At 38.8% G+C, this 12,968-nt stretch overlaps 1 long non-coding RNA gene across 1 annotated transcript; it reads right to left on the reverse strand.

The window, feature by feature from the left end:
* Positions 1 to 89: 89 nt before the first annotated feature.
* Positions 90 to 8,213, reverse strand: LOC129654094 (uncharacterized). Its single transcript, XR_008715407.1, has 3 exons — positions 8,157 to 8,213; positions 2,877 to 3,060; positions 90 to 221 (listed from the first exon to the last, which is right to left on the reverse strand). It is a non-coding gene; the product is annotated as an uncharacterized LOC129654094 (long non-coding RNA).
* Positions 8,214 to 12,968: the final 4,755 nt, after the last annotated feature.

Raw genomic sequence — 12,968 nt, forward strand, 5'->3', positions numbered from 1 at the left:
GCAAAACTAATACAGTTATGTAAAGTTTAAAAATAAAATAAAATTAAATACCAAGTGCTGAAAACATGATGTCTCTGTATAAATTTTTTTTTAAGTCATTTTTATTAAATGAGGAAGGGAGTTACTGTCTCCTGAGGACTAGCTGTCTGGCAAGACTTCAAATCCTTCCTAGTTCCAGTGGGTTGGAAATGCTGCAGCAACATTTGTCCTGGTGTCATTGTCTTAGTTCCAGCCCCAGCAGCAATCAAGAAGAGCAGGGGAGTGTGGCCACAAAGAAAACAAGGAATTAATCAATCTCTCTCCAACTTTACTGAGTGGGGAGAACAGTGAGACCAAAGCTACGGCAAGATCATACTGAGAAACAGAGATAGAATATCAGTTCTATGTTTTATATCCATTTTATTAAAACAGTAATGGAAATTGAATTATCCAAAGAAATAAAAACATACATTTCCTTGGAGCTTAGAGAGCTTTTAGTTTCCATCCAGCTCACTTGAAACAAAACCCATGTCTGCATTCATCTTCTATATGAACAATGAATCAATCATTTTTTATTGAATGTTCCCCTCCCCTTTGCCATGGTAATGGCCCGTTTCTGCACAGTTGATCAGATCAACCAGGCTATAGATTTGATTTGGTCATTGAAATGGTCCCTGAATTAGGTAATTTCATTTTTTTCATCTTATAAATGAAAATCATACTCACCTCATGCTTCTAAAACTGTGGGCTATATTTTTTCTGCATGAACATCATCAGCAGTGCTCACTATAAAGGCAGATCCTAAGCTACCCCAACCCCAGTCTTCTAAATCAGAATCCCTGAGGTTGGGAGGAGGGTGTTCAAGAAGCTCCCTGGTATTAACATATTCCCCAGGTGAATTAATGAGTGAATAAATTGAATAGATAAGTGTCACAATTCTAATTTGGGGGGTTCAAAAGCATTAACTTTGCTATTGAAATAAACTCCAGCACCACAGTTCGAAAGCATCAATTCTTCAGTGCTCAGTTTTCTTTATGATCCAACTCTCACATCCATACATGCCTACTGGAAAAGCCATAACTTTGACTATACGGACCTTTGGCAGCAAAGTGATGTCTCTGTTTTTTTGATATGCTGTCTAGGTTTGTCATAGCTTTTCTTCCAAGCTCCACACATCTTTTAATTTCATGGCTGCAGTCACTGTCCACTGCCATTTTGGAGCCCGAGAAAATAAAGTCTGTCACTATTTGCATTTTTTCCCCATCTATTTGCCATGAAGTGATCATGTAATCAACTTTAATCTTATGATTATAAACATGAAATGGCCCCTATATGTATTCATGCAATGGGAATTCAAGTACCTGCTACCTGTGTCCCCTGTCTATCGACTCTCACACAATGTCTTCTACAATAGCCAAACCATGCACTTCTTCCGTCTATGAAGTTTACACTTTCTTGCTTCTACCCGTTGGCTTATGCAAATCCCTCAAGCATAAATGATTTCTCCAAGTCCATTTTTGACAGGAAAATAATTCTACTCTTCTTTCAAATTATATTTCAGTTATTTAGTAGGTTCCTTCTAAGTGGAGGTCACTGAATTTGATATTGCAAACAGAAACAAAGACTTGTTTGCTCTTCATGGCCCCTGAGTTTAGGGATTGCTTTCTTAAGTAGAATGGGCTTCCCTGGTGGCTCAGATGCTAAAGAATCTGCCTGCAATGCAGGGGATCTGGGTTCAGTCTCTAGATTGGAAAGATCCCCTGGAAGAGGAAATGGCAACCCACTCCAGTATTCTTGCCTGGAGAATCCCATGACAGAGGAGCCTGGCAGACTGCAGTCCACGGAGTTGCAAAGAGTCAGATATGACTGAGCAAACAATACATTTTATTCAAGGCTTTCATCTCAGCATCTTGCTCCTCTATGGTAAATACAGATCCCAATCTGTATTTAAGCAAAAACAAAGAACAATTACAACAAATCTTATTCCTATGACTAGACTGTAAGATTTTTAATGGTGCAAATCTAAGGCCCTATGGCTTTCAGGCTCTCAAACTGTTCATAGTAGTTTCTCAATAAATACTTATTTCATGAGATTGGATTTCATCTTTCTTAATCCCTTTATGAAGCTTAGAAATGAATAGAGTGAAGTCCAGAAAGAATAAAGAAACTATTTAAGGTCAAATAGCTAGTTGTTAGCAGAGCCAAAAACAATACTTTTATTTCCTTTAAAAAAATATTTTAAAATTTTCTGTTGAAATATAATTGATTTAAAATACTGTGTTAGTTTCAGATGTATAGCAAAGTGAGTCTGTTATACATATATAAAAATATATATATTCTTTTTAAATATTGTCTTCCATTATAGGTTGTTATATACAAGATTTTGAGTATAGCTCCTTTGCTATATAGGAGGTCTTTCTTGGTTTCCTATTTTAAATATAACTGTGTATATTTTAATCTCAAGCTCCTAAATTATCCCTCCTCCCCTTCTCCTTTGGTAACCATGTTTGTGTTTGTTTTCTATGTCTTTGAGTCTATCTTTGTTTTGTAAATAAGTTCATTTGTTTCATCTTTTTAAATTTGATTCCACATATATTTGCCTTACTATAACTTACTTCACTTAGTATGATCATTTCTAGGTCCATCCATGCTGATGCAAATGGCATTATTTCATTCTTTTTCATGACCACATAATATTTACTTGTCTATACACCACATCATTTCACTCACTCATCTATCAGTGGACACGGTTGCTTCCATATCTTGGTTATTATAAGTAGTGCTGCTATGAACATTGGAGTGCATGGATCTTTTTGAATTATGGTTTTCTTCAATACCTTTATTTCCTTGACATGCTCTCATCAAGTTCCCAGCTTAGTATGAGAGAGGAGACCTACCTTTGAATTTCAATGTTTGTCTTTGTCTCATTGCAGATGTTTCGTTATCATCACCTTCATATTTGTAGACAAACTTTACTTTAGTTTATCCTCATGCTAATTCCTTTTCTTTCCCATGATTGTTTTCAGGTTTTCCTCTGGACTTCCTTCAGCTCTGTCATACATATATCTCTTGCTGAGTGCACTAAGGTTATAAACAGTATTCCAGCTGCGGCCAAATCATGATTTTGTACACAAAGTAATAATATTGTCTGTGCATTCCCAGCATCTTTTCAGATCATGCCCAGAAAATTGCTGGTCTTTTGGCAGCAACAGCAGCACATGGAATAGATATTTAAGGCAATAGATGCAACAGTTCCAACATTCTTATTCTGAAGTGTAACAGGTAGTGAACCCATAATCATACAAAAATCATGTTTTTATTTTTTTCTCTAAAAGGATTTCTCACACAAGGTCACATTGAAACTTAAAAGTTAGATATCTGCTTGGTCTCACAGCCTGTAATTTACTCACCTTGGCTTGGCATATTACTACATGGAAAGGTTTAGTTCCACCTGCAAACTTTGCACCATTTTCAAAATCATTCTTCTGAAAATAATAAGATACATTCCAGTATCAATATCCGAGAGATTTTTTCTTGTTGTTGTTGCCATAACATATATGAAAAAGCATCTCTTTTACATAAGCTTTGTTTCTTGTGTTTTACCAATACTTTAAAAAAAGCTTCATGAGGTCTTTTCCTGTGTTCTTTCCATGCTTATGGAGCTTTCCTTTAGAAAATTGACAAAAGATATCAGGAGTTTTTATAAAGTATATATCCATTGGCTTTCCATGTTCACAATGTTTACCAAGCTCATCAAACAGCTCCAGTAGATATGTGAGATATGATTTCCTTTTTCAGAACTACAATAGACACTCTTTACTTTTTTATTCAAAGAGACTAAGGTGAGCATTGCACAGGCTGCTCTGGAGTGCCCTAAAAACTGTTCAGCACAGTGTCTGGCACATGGTGGTGCCAAGAGAGGTTGGGTGTCTTTTCCTTAAACCCAATCTATGGGTGGGTGACTCTAATGCCGTGACGGACAGCAAAGCCAAGGACTTGGGACCTAGTTCTGGTTCTCCACTTGTACTAAAAGGTCATTACTTCTTTCTTCTCCATTTGTTCATTTGTAAAATCAGGTGTTTGGAATCAACTGCCTCAAAGGCTTCTTTTAAAATAATTTTTCAAGGATTCTAAAACTTTTTAGTTAGTATTTTTCTTTCTTTCAGCTCCATGCCAAAGAGTGAAATTGCCGAGTCAATTGTAGTTCTGTCTCTGTCTCTTTGAGAAATGTCCAGTACTGTTTTCCACAGTAGCTGCATCAATTTAGACTCCGACCGACACTCTAGAAGGGTTCTCCTTTATCCACATTCTGGCTGACATTTGTTATTTGTGTTCTTTTTGATGATAACCATTCTGACAAGGGTGGGGTGATATCTCATTGTGATTTTGATTTGTATTTCCTTAATGATTAACGATGCTGAGCATCTTTTCATATGTCTTTTGGCCATCTGCATGCCTCCCTTGGAAAAACGTCTATTCAGATCTTCTGCTGAATTTTTTAATCTGGTTATTTAGGGTTTTGGTTTTTTTTTTTGGATGTTGAGTTTTTATGAGCTTTTTCCACTCCTGCATATATATACCAGGAAAACAAAAGTGCTAATTGGAAAAGACATATGCACTTCAGTGTTCATTGCAGCTTTTTTACTACTGTTAAGATATGGAAGTAACTTAAGTGTCCATCAACAGATGAATGGATAAAAGATGTGGTATACACACACACAGATACACACAATAAAACACTACTCAGCCTTTAAAAAGAATGAAATTTTGCCATTGGCAATGACATGGATGAACTTGGAGGGCATTATGCTAAGTGAAATAAGTCAGACAGAGAAAGATGAATACTATGTGATATCGCTTGCATGTGGAATCTAAAAAGCACAACAACCTAGTGAATATAACATAAACAAAACTGAATCACAGATACAGAGAGCAAGCTAGTGGTCACCACTGGGGAGAAGGGAGGGGAGCAGGGCAACATAGAGGTAGGGGGTAAGAGGTGCGAACTATTATATAAAATGAGATACCAGAATGTATTGTCCAACACAGGGAATATAGCCAATGTTATATAATAACTATAGAGTATACTATTTAAAATTTGTGAATCACTGCATTGTACACTGTAACATAAAATATTGTACATCAACAATACTTTAGTAAAAACAGCTATGAAATTTTAAAAAATAATAAAATCTACATTGGCTTACAGTTTCACATCTGCTATTCATCTTTCAAAACATTTGCTAGTCTGAGATCTTTATCTTATCTGCAACATCCAGAACATTTATTACAATTTCATTGTATGCCTCTACTTCTCTACAGAAAAAGATAAATTGGAATGGCTAATTTTTTGAGCAAAAGCTAGGGTGAAAAAATGTCTCTTCTCACAATTCTTCTATACATTGTTTATACTCTTTTTGCTTTTTGTTTTCTTCCTCTCTTTTCCCTTTTCTCTCTCTTTCGTAATACAACCCTGAATGGTGTCAAATTGCCTTTTCATGGCTTCCTGCCTTTTTTAGATCTGTACTCACAGATTTTCTGAATTAGAAGGCATTTTACAGATGTATGTTACAAAAGAAAGAGCAACAAATCTTTTTAATCCTACATCTCAGATTGCAAGACTTTAGAAATAATCCTACCTTCTCTGATTCTTCCTCTATAAGAGGAAGTTTATAATAAAAAGTACTAAACATGTTTCTGAAGACTCCACAAGCAGTCGTAAAAAGCGTACTGCAAATATGCCTACCCAAATGATGATTATTATTCTTATAATCCAACCCTCTTGTCTTCTCACTGGCTTGGCAGTCCTTTGGAAATTGATGCTTGAATCCATTTCTGAATTCTAGTTTGCACCAGACGCTGCTTTATAAAAGAATGGCCTGAACAAGCTTTCATGTTTCCACTTGGGCTACGTTTCCCTTTTGAAGCACGATGCCTGTGCTCTGACAAAGGCCTCTTTCCTATGATAGCCATTTGCTGGGGGTTTTGTCTGAGTGTCTGTTCAAGCAGAACCCGTGATTTACTGTTGGTTGTGAAGGTGAAAGAGATTTTGACAAGTGGAGAAATGGAGAAAGTCTGAGCTTTGTTCATTAACATGCAGCCCTCTTTGTATGTATGTAAGGGGGCGGGAGACCAAGTAGGGAGGGTTAGACATATGAGTTCTAAACTTGAAGCCTAATTTGGTTATGGAAACAGATCTGCGTCTGGCAGAGACACATGGCACCCCAGCCCTCGGCCATCAGTGTGCGGGAAGCCTGCTTCGTTTAATTGGTAAATCATCTGTCTTGCATTGTCTTCCACCAGCACTATCTGTGAGGCAGCTGCCCACCTTGGCTAATTTAAATATGATTTAGCGGGATAGCCTCCTGTCCCTCCTGCCAGGACATTCAGAGTACCAAATGGATGTTGATTGGCATTCCCTACCCAGCGTTGCATGATTCAAAGATAAGATTCTGTTACTGATGTACACCAGGAGGAGTCGAATGAGGATATCTTTATTGCCTCCTTTCACTGGAGCGGATTTGCCCCATTAACCGTGTGCTAATTTTCTTTATTTGTCTGTGAGATCCATTGTGTGACCAGACGTCCTGTGTGCAGGTGGGCACTCCTCAAAGCCTTCTGGGCAAATTCCCACGATTCTGGTCACTCTCCTGGTTCATCTTTTTCCTTTGGCAAAAGGGCAACCAACCCTCCGAGTGACTAAGAATATTATCGTTTCTTTTCCCCTTTGTGAAATCTGATGGGAAGCTCATTGATTTGATTCAGTCTGCGTGCTTTTCGGGGTCACTTTTTCTGGTCAGGCATTGTGCGGGGTACCAGGGGTGATATAATGCGGGGACACCCTGTGCCCTTAGGAACCAGAAGTCTAGACGTGCCCACCGGTAATCAACAACACTTGAAAATAAGCAAGAGCTGGAGCAAGACTTCAGTGACTTTTGTCCTTGACCCCTCATCTACTTCTGTTATTTAGATACTGAAGCTTAGTCCTTTTTTTTTTCTTTCCTCTCTTTTTCTGCAATTCTCTCTGGAGGTTATTTTAGTTTTCCTTCCCTCACTAGCTTTTTAAGTTATTGTTTTTTAAAACTTAGTACTTCCCTAGTAGCTCAATTGGTAAAGAATCTGCTTCCCTGGTAGCTCAGATGGTAAAGCGTCTGCCTACAATGCGGGAGACCCGGATTTGATCCCTGGGTCGGGAAGATCCCCTGGAGAAGGAAATGGCAACCCACTCCAGAATTCTTGCCTGGAAAATTCCATGGACGGAGGAATCTGATGGGCAGCTACAGTCCATGTGGTCGCAAAGAGTCAGATACGACTGAGCTACTTCACTTTCTTTCTTTCTTTTTAAAACTTAAATATAGAAAACTCAGATGATACTGTCCTGATCATGTGCTTACCACTTAAAGAAATTTTTTTTTCCCACTTGATTGAGAAATTCATTAAATATATTACTAATAAAGTTCCCTCAGGGACTTCCCTGGTGGTCCAGTGGTTGAGACTTTGCCTTCCAATGCAGAGGGTGTAGGTTTGATCCCTGGTCAGGAAGCTAAGGTCCTACATTCCACATAGTCAAAAAACTAAAACATAAGAAACAATACTATAACAAATTCAATACAGACTTTAAAATGGTCCACATTAAAAAAAAAATCTTTTTAAAAAAAGTTCCCAGTTTTCCTTCATGTCCCAGCATCTTCCCTTTCTCTACAGATGTTCACAGTATCATGAATATAGTACATAGGTATTAAATCCATATTTGCAACCATAACCGTATGTGCACTTATCAATAAAAATATATCATATCGTAGGTTTTTATTTCACAAAAATTGCATCCTATTGTAAATGTCCTTGTGCAGCTTGCTTTTTCTGTCAGCGTTATGACTGCCAGATCTGTATTGTTACACGTGGTTCCATTTTACCTCTTTTAGTTACTGTGGAATATGTCACAGAGAGCTGTATTTATCCTTTCTTCACCTAATGGATTTGATTCCCCTACAGTTTTTACTATCTGTAGCCAACAATGCTTCTCTGAATATCTAGGAAGATATTTGTACATGAGGGAGAGTTTCTCTAGGGCTATTTTTGGAAGTGAAATTGCCAGGTCATAGGTCATATACAAATACAATTTTACTAGATATTGCCAAATTGCTCTTCAAAATAGTTGTGCCAATTTATTTACTCACCAGCAGTGTGCAAGCACTCTCATGTCATCTCTTCCCTACCAAAGGTTGACCCTGTCTGACTTCAGGGTCTATGATGGGGTTAAAGAGTATCGCGTTGTTATTTGCATTTTCCTGATTATACTGAGCAACAGTATTTTTTCATATTTGTTGTCACCATGGGTTTCATCTTCCGTGAATTGTCTTTTTGCATCTTTCATTTATTTTTCTATTTGTCTTTTCTAAATTGATTTTTAAGAATTCTTTTATAGTTTGGATATTAATATTGTGCCTGTTATATTTGCTGTAAATCTCTTCTCCCAGTATGTAGTGTATCTTAATTTTGTTTATGGTGCCTTCTTTTCTACAGAAATTTTACATATTAAAGATTTCCTTTTTTTTAATAGTTTATAAAAAATGCTTTCCTACTTCAAGACTTAATTATTTTTTTCTATATTGTATTATAATAATTTTGGAAGGATTATTTTTCATATTTAGGTCTTTTAGCCATTTGGAGTGTTTTTGACTTTGTTTGGTGTGGAAGTATAATTTTGTTTTCTTTTCCATATGAAACTATAATTGTTTCAACATTATTTTGATTCTAACTAATTTTGGATACACCTCCAATCATGTGACAAGGTTACAAACAGATTTAGATCTCTTTCTAGGGTCCTAATTCTATTGCATTGACTGATGCTTTCCATCACTATGCCTATACCATATAATCTTAATTTGTATTAATATTTATATATCAATTTTTTACACTCTTTTAGGATAAGTCTAAAATTATAATTTTGGCTTTATGGATGCTCTGTATTCTTTTCACTTTAACTTAAAACAATGACTTTTTTTTTTCTGTTGTATTATCTCTGCTTTGGAATACTTGTCATCAAATCTTTATTTTTTGTGTTTATTTCATTCTTGCTCATTTTCTTTTTATCAGTCAAAATAGTCTATATCTTTAAACTTTTTGCCAGAACCTGAATCTCAGTGTCTTGGATTTTGAGCCTCATATCCAAAGATCCCTGTGTCATTCCTCCCAAGACCTCAGAAGGCTGCCCTGGGATTCCAACTCCCTGTGGTTATGCCCTGGATTTCCATGACAAACATGTTCCTTCAGCTCCCAGCAGGTAACTTGTTGCAATTATATTGTAGCAAATATTTTGATTTAATAGAAAGTCAAAATACAAATCAAGCAAGCAAAGGAGAAGTGTCCAAAGAGAAGATGATGTCAACTTGAATGTTAGAAGTAAAGACCTCAGAGATTCACAGAGTGGCGAAACCATCAGGTGGAGCAAAGACAACTCTGCAAGTGAGATGATATTTTGATGATATTTTAGTTTCAGTTGAAGATATGCAAGATTTTCACATGAAAGAATGGGAAATGGCTTTTCTGATCTAAAGAACCCATGAGTAAGTCTATGGTGAAAGTGAGTCTCTCAGTTGTATCTGACTCTTTGCAACCCCATGGACTGCACCCTAACAGGCTTTTCCATCCATGGGGTTTTCCAGGCAAGAATACTGGAGTGGGTTGCCATTTTCTTCTCCAGGAGATCTTCCAAACCCAGGGATTGAACCCAGGTCTCCCACGTTGTAGGCAGACGCTTTACCATCTGAGCCACCAGGAAGTCGACGGTAACAGGATATAAAAATGGAACTCTATGAAGTTTGTCTCAAGACTGAAAAGAGGTTCTAGACCACCTATATAGGATTTGCATAGACGCTAGCCAAAAGTCAGCTTCATGGAAAAAAAAAAAAAACCCTACATATTTTCAAGTAATAAATTTTATTACCCACACCTTCAGTCTATAAAAGAGATTGAGAGCATCAGCTGAAGGGCTCTTCCCACTCCATACTCCCTTCACAATGGAGTAGGTATGGGGAAGTACTTATTCCCTGCCTCCGGGCAAACGAGAACTTCAAAGAAGATCTATTTATTATGTCTTCTTATTTTATTATTTTGATTCTTTGACATGTTGGCTTCTTGCTGACACTAAAGGACTGGCCCTCTCAGAGTTAGCTAATTCCCAATGATAATAAACAACTCACCCAGCAATATGCCTTTCATATATAAACCAAATAATTTAGAGCTCGTAAGCTCAACCGCCTCCATGGTCCGGCTCTCGCATTCTGGGCTACCATTCCTCTGCCCTAATCACCCCAGGGCAGGTGGCAGACAGCTAGGGGGAGTCCTTTCTACCCTAGAACCCACTTACCCTCTTCAAACTAGCTGATCCAAAGCCTGCTTGCTTGGCCTGGATCATTCATTCCAGCAGAAGTCACAAAAAAAGACTCTAGTCCCATTCTTCCTCCCACACTCCTTCCACCTCCTGATTGACCTTGGCGCTTTCCCACGTGGCACTGCCTGGCATGCTGTGTCTTTGGTCTAGCAATCTATGAATATAACTGACTTCTTCTTTCATGACAGTCATTTGCATGTTTCCTTGTCTTTCCATCCCTGATTAAAACAAATCTCAGTTATGGTTAAGACAGAAGACCATTTGGAAGCTTAATGGCTTGTGTTCCCATGATGGACTGCACGCACACCTGTGAATTCTAAAAGGTAAGAGGCTGGAAGAGGGGGCCTCTAGTAGCAGCTACTAATAGGTAACTATGCCCCTCTGGTGCTTGAAAAACCAGGTGGCACGGTGGGATCAAATGTGTAAGACAGCTATCGGGGGAACTCCTGTGAAGGGGAAAGGAAAAGGGATCGAGAGAAGGCAGAGAAGAACCTTCCACCACGATGTAGGGAGGTCTCATACCTGTGAAATGAGAGAGAAGAAAGAATTAAGCAGGAAGAGCCTCAGGCCACTGCCTGCTTCTGAGGAAGTCTCGGGTAGACTGAAGGACAGTCCTTGAGCTAAAGGTGCCCATTGGAAGAGCCCTGCATCAGGCAGTACTGACTGTTTTCTAGGGCCCTCCCATGCTCAGTTACTGGGGAGAAGCAGCTCAGAGAGTGTGACCTAGGATGAAACGTGTTAACTGATCCAAAGTTGCATCGGCTCAGCTGTGCTCTGCACAGTGGCTTTTCTAAAGAGAGATTTGAGAGGAACACTCTCATGGCCATCATAGTCAGCCCAAATGGTGTATTACATACAAACTAGACATGGCCACGTAAGTGATATGCAATACTGCCCATGAGATGCCCGAAGGTGTAACGAGATCCCTACAGTCAAAGGCTGAAAGAGAGCTTCTGGATGCTCAAGAGCTGAGAGGGAAATCCTTTTTTTTAAATATAAATTTATTTATTTTAATTGGAGGCTAATTACATTACAATATTGTATTGGTTTTGCCGTACATCAACATGAATCCGCCACAGGTGTACACGTGTTCCCCATCCTGAACCCCCCTCCCACCTGCCTCCCCGTACCATACCTCTGGGTCATCCCAGTGCACCAACCCCGAGCATCCTGTATCCTGCATCGAACCTGGACTGGCAATTCATTTCTTACAAGATATTATACATGTTTCAATGCCATTCTCCCAAATCATCCCACCCTCTCCCTCTCCCACAGAGTCCAAAAGACTAATTAACAAAAGAAGAGAGGCAGTTGACAATGATGTTGAGTGAGAGAGCCAAAGTATTTTTGGGAGCTGGAAGAGATATATGAAAGACTTTCAATGTACTCCGTAGAAGAAATCAGTCAGTAAATAAATATATTTGCCAAGCCTAGAAAGGCCAGATGCCATCTTTCCACAGCACCAGTCTGGTAAGGCTTTTCCTGTCCCCTGGTCTTTCTTTCTACTACCAACCCTGCCCCTGGAGAGGTCATAAACTTTAGTGTTTAAGGGAGGAGAGACAGAAATACAAGGCAGAGAAAAAGGAAATGTATATATAAAAGTGGATCACATCGTTTTCATTCTGAAGACTTTTCACTTACAGTAGGTTTAAAACACATACAGAATTCTTTCTGAGAAGATTCGAAATTTAAAAATTTTCCCATCTAGTTTATTTCTAGCAATATTTTCTTCACCAACAATATGTTACTCTGTTAGAACAATGCCTGTGTGTCTTTGCTGCCCTTTGGCTGGCCCTCCTTTTGGTCCTATGATGTTTGATCTTAGCTCTTGCGTCTTTAGACCTCACTGTTTCCTCCTCCCCCTTTTGTCTTAGTTTTTTACCCAGTTTAGATGCCATTGTTGATTCTTCATCCAGTGTTTTGACAGACCACTTCTGCTGCCCGCCAGCAATGTACCACACACACGTGCTTAGGAGTGTTATGGGGAAAACCACGCAGCCCTGCGGATGGCACCACTATAAATTTACATCCTTCATCACCAATGGGCCCATCCTTGCTGAACAACAGACATCCTGTTTCCCTAGTCAGGATTTTTCTCTACAGTTCTCAAGTCTTTGAACAGTACCTCTCCTTTTATCTCATTCTCAGCTACTCTCTCCTCAACTCAGAAATAAAAGCCATCAACTTTTATGCCACAGAATTTACCACTTGCATCTGGGCTGTTGCGATAACCTCCTGACTACTTCCAGTTTGAACGCATTCCAAACTATGTCCCACACTGCAGCTAAACTGGTCATTTCATTTCCTTGTGTGAAATCCTTCCAGCTCCTAGGAGGAAGCATAAACACCACACAGGCTGGGCACTCCCTTGCAAGAGCAGCTCCTACTCTATCAGCCTCTTTTCTTCCCACCCCCAGGTTCAAAATTGACATTCCAACCACAGTGAACTCCAGTTCCTAAGCTACCCTCTGCATAGTCCTCTCTGGCTGCCAGACTTTCTTTCACAGTTTTATGTCTACCTAGAATAGTTTTCTCTCTCCCTCTTACCAGGCCAAGTGTCACTTATCCTTCATAAGTCAGCTTAGATGTAGATTCC

This window comes from Bubalus kerabau, chromosome 5, assembly GCF_029407905.1.
Source record: "Bubalus kerabau isolate K-KA32 ecotype Philippines breed swamp buffalo chromosome 5, PCC_UOA_SB_1v2, whole genome shotgun sequence".
Classification (NCBI taxonomy): domain Eukaryota; kingdom Metazoa; phylum Chordata; class Mammalia; order Artiodactyla; family Bovidae; genus Bubalus; species Bubalus kerabau.